At 36.2% G+C, this 10,822-nt stretch overlaps 1 long non-coding RNA gene across 2 annotated transcripts; it reads right to left on the bottom strand.

The window, feature by feature from the left end:
- Nucleotides 1-5,143: 5,143 nt before the first annotated feature.
- Nucleotides 5,144-9,163, bottom strand: LOC129348819 (uncharacterized). 2 transcript variants are annotated; one of them, XR_008601518.1, is made up of 3 exons: nt 9,095-9,163; nt 5,423-7,255; nt 5,144-5,318 (listed from the first exon to the last, which is right to left on the bottom strand). It is a non-coding gene; the product is annotated as an uncharacterized LOC129348819 (long non-coding RNA). The 2 variants fall into 2 exon arrangements; XR_008601519.1 differs by lacking the exon at nt 9,095-9,163 and adding an exon at nt 8,229-9,010.
- Between the last annotated feature and the right edge of the window lie 1,659 nt (nt 9,164-10,822).

The raw sequence follows: 10,822 nt of genomic DNA, 5'->3' as shown, positions 1-10,822 counted from the left end.
GAAATCATTTCTTTTTATCTGATCTGTAGCTCAGTGAGTTAAGGATTTGCCTATGGAGCTGCAGGTCGCTGGTTCAAGACCAGACACTTCTTAAATTTTATCAAAATCCTGACAAAGACAAACAAAGAAAAAGGCCGGTGGCGGGTCTTGAACCTGCGACCCTCCGCTTGGTAGTCCTCTTCTTATCCTCCTGAGCTACTCGCTCAGATACTAATTCTTCTTTTTTTTGCGCATTTATCATCTATTTTTTGCCATTTTCGAGTTCTTTTTTCACTCGAGTCTCGACTCGACCGTTTTTCTCAGGGGGTTGGACTTCAGCCTTTGTGCTGGAGGGTGGAACCCTCAGTTCCAAGACTTTCCAAAGCCTCCAGACCTCCCGAGTCCTCAGGACCTGAGCTTTCACACAGTCTGAGGGCTGAAATTTTCTAAGTCCCACAGTAGTTCTCTGTTAGATTGAACCTTCAGACAGTCCAAGGACTGATATCTTCTAAGTTCCTGAGTAGTTCTCTGTTAGTTTGAACCTTCAGACAGTCTGAGTGCTGAAGTTTTGAAAGTTTCTCAGTACTTCTCTGTTAGTTTGAACCTTCAGACAGTCTGAGGACTGACATTTTAAAAGTTCCTCAGTACTTCTCTGTCAGTTTGAACTTTCTGCTTAACAGAAGCCTTAAAACTTGTGACCATGAGTCTTGATTTCACATTTAGACCATCCATCTGAGTTCTTCTCAGACCTTCACCTGTGGGTTCTTTAAAAATCCTGAACAAACTTTGATTCTCTTCACTGAACAGTAAAATTTGTGAAGATCAGAAGGTAACATTAGTTTGATCGATGCCTTCAACTACTAGTAGACTTTATCCGGAAAGCAGTTTTCTGAAACGAGCACTTAGTAAATCTGTCCACAATCAAACCAAGAACACAGAAAGAGGAAATGTTTGAAGAAACAACTCGATGTTTTCATTTCAGACTAGAAAACGCTGTAAGACCTTTATCTGTTTTTGCTCTTTTTGATCGTTCTATTTTCTCTTTTGTTTAATTTGATCTTCTAAAGTATAACTGGTGTCTTTTCAAATGTTTTGTCTTTAGTTTGATTCTTCTTAAATGTTTAGTTTTGCTCTTTTCTCACATTTTATTCTTTTCTAATGTCTGATTTGATTTAGAAATGTTTTGTCTTTTCAGTGTTTGTTTTTTCAAATGTTTTATCGGCTTGTTTGGAAATTTTTTTTCTTTCCCAATATTTTTTGATTAAATCTTTAATGTTTTTCTTTTTAAATGTTTAATTTTCTTTTTAAATACTTCATTGTATTTTCTGTTTAATTCCTATTTAAAGTTTTATTGTCTTTAAGATTTAATTTTTTAATTAAACATTGAATTTTTTAATTAAATGTTTTGTCTTTTTACAGGTTTAATAATCTAATTAAATGTTTAGTATTTTTTAGTGTTTAATCTTATTCTTGTTTAAAAGGTATTTTTTAAATGTTTAATTATGTAAAATATTTTCTCTGTAATTTTTAATAATTTTATTTTAAAAATTTTGTTTAATTTCATACTTACATGTTTTGTATCGTGTTTAATTATCTCATTCAATATTTTGTCGGTTTAATGAAGTTAAATATTAAATACAATTAAATGACATTAAACTGACAAAATATTGAATCAGATAATTAAACACGATACAAAACATGTATGAAATTAAACAAAATAAAAAATAAAATTATTAAAAATTACAGAGAAAATATTTTACATAATTATTTAAAAAATACTTTTTAAACAAAAACATTTCTTTTAAAGTTTTATTGTATTAAATTGTTTTCCCTTTGATTTAATTGCTTTTTGTTATGTAGTTTATTTCTTTAATCTTGTTTTTCTGTCAAGACTTTAACCCCAGCCTTAAAAATGAAATAAACCCTTAAATCACAATGAAAATACTTCTGCTGTCACAATCATGAGTTAGTCAATTATTCACTTTATCAATTCAACTTTATTTGTTTAGCACCTTTCACACAGATTACAAAACTAAACAAGCAAAGAGAAAAAACTATGCTAAAACTAGGATTCAAACTGAAAAACATTTAAAAAAAAAAAAAAATTAACATGGTAATAAAATATGTTGTGGCCAGGGGATGGAGGGAGTTTATTGAAGTCTTCTTGGGCTCCCATGGGAAATCATTTAACATATAAACTTGATATTCAGTCGAAGGAAACTGGAAACTGCAGAGCGACAGAAGAACCAACAATATCTCCTGTTTTCTCCTTTAATGAGTCGATTCTTCTTGTGCTTTCAGACCAAAGAACTACAGACTCTTCACAACCTGCTCAAACTCTTGGTACAGGACCTCACCACACGGGTCAAGAAGGTTTCCGTCTCATTTCTACTCTGAAGCTCACCTTCTCCTGCTCAAACTGCTGACAAATGTTTCTGCTGCTCTAAAGTCTGGTCTCCAGAACTTCCTAAAAACTCTGTCTCTTCTGCTGCAAGTTGCTTTGTAGAACTGTTACAGAAAACCTCACTAAAGCACATGGAGGGGCCTCAAGATAGTCGTCCAAATGAAACCATACCAAAACCAAACTAGTACAACCCAAACGCTAAAGTCTCCTGCAGCCTACCAGAGAACCTCTGAGAACAGAGAATCAGGACAGGAACTCTTACCTTCTGGACAATCAACATCGGTTCTCAAACAAGAATACAGAATGTGTCTGACCAAAAACCTCTGAAGACTCACTACAGCCAAGATAAAGACACAACTCAGCTGCACCAAATCCACTAATCACTGCACACATTAGCCCTATGTGCTAACTGTGGCTAAAGAACCACATTTACCAAGACAGCTATCCAGTACAAAGCCCTAAAACACACCAAGAAACACATTAAAGACGATTTTACTGCTGGAAGCTGCAAGCCAACGCCTAAAGAACTAAAGCAACGGAGCCAAACCCAGTTCAGTGGTGAAGGAAGCAGAGGAAATGTTTGTCTGCAGCTAAATAAAGCAGGAAGACACTGAGCTGCTCAGGTGTTCCTGATAACACCAAGCAGCCACCTGGACAGCCAATAGGAACACAGCTTACTGGAAGTCCAGAGGGCTGGGTTAGTCAAGTAAATTTAGTTTAAAGTTGAGGCAGAAAGTTAACAAAGAAAGTTGAAAACCACCTTCTGATACCTGAAATCTCTGAGTTTTCACACAAAGAACACCTGAACATGTCAAACTGGTTCCATAGTAGAACCATCATTGTAAAAACGTCATAGTATGGTGTGTTGCTCAAAAAACATTACAACCTGGCTGTCTGGGGTCGCCGAGGAGCAACACAAAAACAGGACAAACGCTGGTTTCCAGAGGGTTGGGCGGCTATTTATTTGAAAGAGTAAGTTTACAACAACACAACATGTGAGCAGAACAATCACAAAGTCTGTCTTTAGTTCAGCTGAAAATATTAGTTTTTGTCTTTTTTATTGACCAAACTTTTCAGGAAGTAGATGAAGAATAATTAAAGCTCTCATGTAGAAGTCCAACTTATTTTGGATCCTTGTGGAGAGTTTAATCTTAGAGTTTGTAAAGCTGTTGATTTTTTAGAGTCACATGGATTGTTTTGACATTTAATAACCGAGTCCTGAAATAAAATTACAGTTGTGGATTTCTGTCATTTAGTCTGGACTAAACAAATAACAGCAGCATAAATCTCAAACGTCATTATGAGGAGTCTGGATTGAGGTTTCTCACTTGATAATGATCAAAACATGAAATTTAGGTTGGTTTAAAGGAATATTCCACCTTAAATCTTTGACTGTTGACCTAAAAGGTTGGTTTCAGGAAGTATTCCACCTACAAGGTCCTCAAACATCCACCTTAAAGGAACATTCCACCAAAAATCCTTGGACATGCACCTAAAATGTTGGTTTAACCGAGTATTCCATCCAAAATCCTCAAAGAGACCTGAGGGGCTGGTTAAAAGGAATATTCCACCTAAAACCTCAAATATAGACCTGAAAGGGTGGTTTAGAAAAAATCCTTCAAAGTAGACCAAAAAAGTTAGTATGGAGGAATATTCCACCTGAAATGTAGACCTGAGAAGTTGGTTCAGAAGAATATACCATCCTAAACAGCCTTAAATGTAGACTAAAAGATGGTTTGGAAGAAAATTCCACCTAAAATCCTCCAATGTAGACCTAAAAGGTGAGTTTAATGGTATATTCCACCTAAAATTCACTACTGTAGACCTTGGAGGTTGGTCTGATGGTATATTCCGCCCAACATCCTTGAACATAAACTAAAGTTCGTTCAAAGGAATATTCCACCTAAAATCCTTCAATGTAGACCAAAAAAATCTTGGTGTAAAGGAGTATTCCACCTTAAATGTAGACCTAAAGGATGGTTTGGAGTAATATTCTACTCTAAAATCTTCCAATGTAGACCTAAAAGGTTGATCTGATGGTATATTCTACCCAACATCCTGGAACATTTACCTAAAAGGTTGGTTTAATGGTATATTCCCAGAAGAACCCTTGAACATCAGGCTTAATGGTATATTCCACCCAAAATACTTGTACATATACCAAGATGTCAGTGTAAAGGAAACGTAGACCTAAAAGGATTGTTTAAAGGAATATTTAAACGATTATTTTCATTATTTAATAATCTGTGATCAGTCAGAACCCTGGCAAACTTATTTTCATCAGTTTTTTTAGTGGAAGTCACAAATAAAGGAGCTCTTGGTTTTTCCCAGCGTTACTGAGTCCAAAGCTGCTGTTTCAACACAGAACGTTCACATGCATCCACAAACGTCTCAGCACTCAAACACCCACAGACAGGAGGCCGGCTGGACCGAGGCTCGGCGGCGTCCTCAGACCCACGAGTCGGGGAGTCGGTGAACTTGTTGGTCCGGTTTGAAGGCCTCCGTGTGGTCCAGTAGAAGTCCACGTAGTCGGTGTTGGCTTTGAACACAGCGACTGGCTGCCATCAGGTGGACCGGCTCGTCCTCGTAGGGCTCCTGTAGCCTTGAGGGGAACACAGGAACATTCAGTAGCTGTTGGAGTTCTTCCTGTCAGGCTCATGGTAGAACGGCTCTGAAGAATCTTGTACTTGTCTTATCTGGAACAATCTAACAGCCTAAACTGTTAACAGCGCTGTAAAGAAGCAAACACACAGACATAGATTAGGACTCAAACTAGATTTATTTTAGAAAACAAATCAACTTGGAGACATTTGTTCACACGTGGCTGAATAGGAGGCCGTCCAATCAGATTTGAGGTCTTCACTCTGTAGGTTGTTTGTTTGGTGAGACTCTTGGACCTCCATCAGCTGACATGGATGTTTGATGGTCTTCTTCTCTAGTGCCAGATGATTCATCCATGAATTCAGCAGCGACAGACTGAAATGAAGCTCATGCTGCCGTTATTGAATTCCTGTTCCAGATCAAATGTTCAGAGCTCACCTTGAATGCAGCCGTCTGCTGTCTGATAGTTTTTCTCATTGTAGTCTTCAATAAAGTCTTTTTCCTCATGTCAGGATGTGGTGAGACTCTTTCTCAGTCTCTGCAGACGTCCCTCATTGTGCATCTCCAGAGAAGAAACAGAAAAACTGATCATTGCTTCAGCATCACAAACGCTCTCCAGCATTGAGAGTGTTTTAGGAATTCATTCATTGTGTTGTGAACTTTGAAGGAGCAGAAACTTTACAGCTGCCAAAGATATGAGCTCCAATTCTGTATGTTTTAGGAAATGAAGTTCATCAAATGAACACTTGATTTTTGCTGATAACTCTCATTAAATTACTGAAGAAATCCAACATAAAAACCTGTAAACTCTCAGGCAGCTTCTGTTAAAGTTTGTCTATAATTCTATCATCATCTTCTGGAACCAGGACTCTGCAGAAGTTCCTTCAAACAGATACTTGTGTGTTTCTATTTAAGGCCTCAGGTTTGAACGTACAGCAGAGGATTAGAAAGGAGTGATTTTAATATTTAAATCAGTCCAGTAAATGTTTGGCGTGAAAATGATTAAAATTTTGATTTAGATAGATTTGTGTCAAATAATATTGTAGAGTCTCACTTAAATATATCCAAATGAGTTCAGTGTATTTACATTTTATAGAATATTTGATTTCTTAATCTCAATACTGTAGGGTCTGACCCTAAATATTATAATAATGATGTCAATTTAAATAATATTGTAGTGCAGAGTCATAAACTTTAGTCAGCTAAACTAACATAATAAATATCACTGTACAATCTTAACCTGAACATTCATATTATTGAGGTAAATTTACATAAATCATGATATTCTAGAGTCTTAACTGGAATATTTCTAACATTAATCTTTTTGTATTGTGCTGATAAACAACAATAACCCGACTTTCAGATAGTATTTGTTGTCTGTGATTGTGAGACTAAATTCCTCCACATTCTGGAACTGGACTGCATTTCCCAAAATGGAAACATGGACAGAATTTAACACTCATATATCCATGGCAACGCAAAAGTTTCTGCTTCTTACCAAAGTTCACAACACAAGTAAAGATTTTAATATAAAACTTCAGGGATGACTGCTGATCATCAGTATTCTGATCAATACTTCATGATCAATATCAGGACAGATGTTACAACTCCAGCTGTTGCATTAGACTGCAGTTATTCACAGAGAAATTAAAACATCACATTCCTCATAAAAACTAGATGGGACTTTTATTAAATAAAGTGTTGGTGAATAAACAGTGTAAAAAGTGCAAAGCAGCTCCATTAAATCAGGAGATGTGAGACTTCCACAGCATGGATCACCATCTGCTGTGTTGATTCATAGCTGAATGTCAGAATGAACTGAGATAGAAAAGCTGCTTTGAGCTGCAATATTACGGTCTGACAATCCAACACCATCACAGTTTTCATCTGGTTGTTTTGCTTCAACATGCTGTGAAGTTCAGTTTTTACCTGAATCAATACAGAGATTCTATTTCCAACTAAGACTGGAATAAAAATTAGAATGTTATGAGGTTATTAATGCAACTAAATCCTTTCAGATGGAAGGATTTACTTCTAAGTTCTAATTCAAGTTTCAGTTGGAGCACATTGCATTCACAAAGAAAAACAGCGAAACCTTCATAGCAACATTTAATAAACCTAAAGCTTCCCTGTTGGCACATTGGTGGAGTTTGTTACTGAGCATCTGAACCTTAAATCCAGTGAGACGACCATCTTCAGTCGAGGCCAGTCAGAGAACTTCAAGACCTTCCATCAGCTGGACCAGATGTGGCATCATCTCCCTCTGAACATCTGGATGACAGGAGAAAAGACAGAAATCAAACACAGATCACAGAAATACAATTTATTCACTTTCATCATTTTATAAAAGTAGCATGAACTTTATTAAAACTTGACAATATCAGTAATGAAAGTAAATGTTTTTATCTTGTGGTGAAGCTAAATTTAAAGTCAATTTTAATGACAGTTTATCCTGAGAGGAGTGAGAATGGAGCTTTTCTTTCCTTTTTAGAATATTCCCTCAAAATATTCTGTATATTATTGGCTTTAGAAGCATTTTTGTTTATTTATTTTTAGATACCTCAGACTGATACACTTTGCTGGTTTGCAGATAATTTCATGTACAATGACAATAAAGATCTTCTATTATAACATATTTTGCTAAAACAAGAACTGCAAACCTTCTCAACCATCTCTCAGGCTGCAAAATTCCAACTGTGACAAAGAATTATCTGATGAAGTTATTATTATAATCTTTACTGAACCAGCCCTGGAATTAATAAAAATCTGTATATGGATATGATTTTCTCTGATGGAACCTCTATGGAAGCCGTAGTAATAATTAACTATCCTTTGAAGGGAAAGATTAGGTCTTCTTCAGGTGGATAAAAAAATGCTCTCCCTTAAAAAAAAGAAAATGCATACAATAAAGTAAATCTCTTCTGCACTGCACACATACTACACTTTTGTATAACTCTGGATGTCAGAGTAAAGGCAGACAGATCCACTGATCAGCCACAACATTCTGACCACTGACAGCTGAAGAGAACAACATCCATCATCTTGTTCTAATGCAACGTTCTGCTGGGAAACCTTGACATTCATGTGGATGTTTGACATGTACCACCGCCTAAACACTGCAGGACAAACAACCCCCTAGTCTCCATGGCAACAGCAGTCCTTGATGCCAGCTGCCACCCTCAGAAGGACAAACTAAAACTGCTCAGGAGTGGTCTGAGGAACACGACAGAGCTAAGCTGTTCACCTGGGTTCCACACTCCCCACATCCAGATCTGATTGAGCATCTGTGGGATGGTCCAGGATCAGTCTGGTCTAGGTAGGACCCACCCTGCAACCCACAGGATCCACAGAATCCACAGGACATCCCCAGAGGTTCTGATGAACCACTGGGTCAGAGGAGTTTTAGCAGCATAAAGGGACCAACACAGTATTAGTCAGGTGGTCAGAATGTTATACTGTTATATTGTCATGCTGATTATATGATCAGTAAATGTTACCATCAATTATAACGTCCACATTGATCAGGAAAAAAAACAATCAGTTCATTCAGAAACTGTGGGGTTAAACATAAAAACACAGACCTCAACAGCAGTTTGTTTCAAAGCAGAACACCAGCTGGTTTTCACTAAAGAAGCTTTCAGAGCAACAATTAAATGACAGTTTTGTTCTCATTAAGTTCAGAGTCAGCCAAAATAATGTACACACATCAGGAAAAGAAAAACTTTTATAAATATTTCATTTGTATAAGTACTTCTACACATATAGATTCCTCGTTCTAAGTTTGATCAAATCACGATAACTTTGTGTCCTGTTGTACGATGTTTTCCCAACAGATGGCGTTACCCTCATGAATGGAGCATCAACAAGTGACGTCTACAACACAACAGAAATGTCTGGAAGCCAGTGGCCACCACTTTGAGCACCTCTTGTAATTGTAGAGGCCAAAGATAACTTTTATTAATCTCGTGATGTCTGAATAAATTTGGTATTGAAATATTTATGCAAGTTTTTCTTTTCCTGATGTGTGTAAACAATATTTTGGGTGACTCTGTATAATGGGTTTCTGACAGGTCACCAGGCAACATCTTTTTATAATAATGACAAACATACCTGCATTCTACAGGAGTGATTTTCCTCATGTGCAGGTAAAGATGTGTGAGGAGCTAGATCTCTAAAGTAGGATGTTTCAACTCATGTTTTACTACAAATACATGCAGTAATAAATAAATACAATGGCTGGTTGTTAGTTCACTCACTATTAATGTCATTTTATATACTGGATTGAACTTGAGCAGTGGAAGAGAGAAGGAATTTAATGAAATTATGGAGATTCAGAGAGGTAATGTTGCGCAATGTTAAATTAAGCTCAGTTTAATTCAAACCAGCTGACTATTAAACTTCAGTGCAGCTCAACGGGTTTCAGTTAACCTTAAAGTAAAATAACTTTTTTAAAAGCTAAAATACACAGCAGAGAAATACAGGTTGAGAAGGTCATTCTACTAATGACGGACACCTGCGGCAGCAACTAACACAGGTGCTCAGCGGTAAGTTAGCCACCTGTGTAAATTAGCCCGCTAGCTAACTTAGCCGCTTAGCTAGCTAACGCGTCCGGACCAACTGCTCAAACACGACAAAACACAACTCTTCACAAGTCGCTGACTTAACGTACAACAAAACAACGCTACAGGTTAGAAGTATTTATCTTCTTACCGTGTTTTACTCCAAAAACAAGATCAACAGCAGCCAGAGATGCTACCAGACGTGCCGACCATCGATATACAGAGACTAGATCCGCTCGTGCGCTGTCTTCTACATTATCTATGGTCTGACCAATCACTGCTCTCTGGCTCCGCCCTCTGAGAATCTTGTTGTCGTTTGGCTCCACACTTGCTGATGACCACTTCCGGTCTCAGAAAATGAAAAAAACTGACCTTTTTTCGTTTCTGTGTCTTACTGATTTTATTTTTTTGTTATTCTAAATATAAAATGAAAATCAAAGCATTTTTTAAATTTCGTACACCCCTTTTTGATCATAAAAAGGAAAAACGCCTTGTATTTCAATTTTAATTTTTGTATTTTAAAACGAAGATCAAATAACCACTTGATTTTTGTTTTTCAATACCCGTTTCAGAACGGAATATCCAATTGCCAGATAAATACACGGACCTTTAAGCTACTTCAGAAATATATGTCTGTCTTCTGCATATTTTTAATTCTACATATGTTATGCTGTTTTTCACCTACTTATGTGCACTCAGGATGTGCTTAGGCTTTGTTATTTTCTTTCCGTTTTTAAAAGAGCACAATTTTCTTCCGTTTTTTAAAAGAGCACAATTTACAAAAAGATGATTTTGTAAAATGTTGAATTTTCCATCTGTAAAGAAAAGGGGGTGGATGTGTGTTGACATTTGTATTCAAATTTTAATAAATATTGACAGATTTTTTTCCTGCTCTGTGAAACTAAAATTACCCCCTATAATATTTTTTGTCATCTGTGTATTTAAAAAAAAATTTTTTTTAAATAAAATATTATTAATTCTACATATGTTATACTGGTTTTCGTCTTCTTATGTGGATTCAGGATGTGCTTCGATTTTGTTGTTTTCTTTCTCTTTTTAAAAGGAGCACAGTTTACAAAAAGACGGTTTTTTTAAAATGTTGAATTTTTAATTTCTAAAAAATAGAGAGTGAATCAGTTCACTTGTAGATTGACTAGTGTTTTTAAATTCTTTATACTATATTTTGCCTACTTATGTGCATTTGATCTGCCTTTTAAGGCTAGTTTAAGCTACTTTAGAAACATATATATTTTAGTCTTCTGCGTATTTTAATTTTTTT

Source organism: Amphiprion ocellaris, chromosome 4 (assembly GCF_022539595.1).
Source record: "Amphiprion ocellaris isolate individual 3 ecotype Okinawa chromosome 4, ASM2253959v1, whole genome shotgun sequence".
Lineage (NCBI taxonomy): Eukaryota > Metazoa > Chordata > Actinopteri > Pomacentridae > Amphiprion > Amphiprion ocellaris.
Note: the sequence above shows the minus strand (reverse complement) of the source record. Positions and strands in the feature narration are given on the sequence as shown.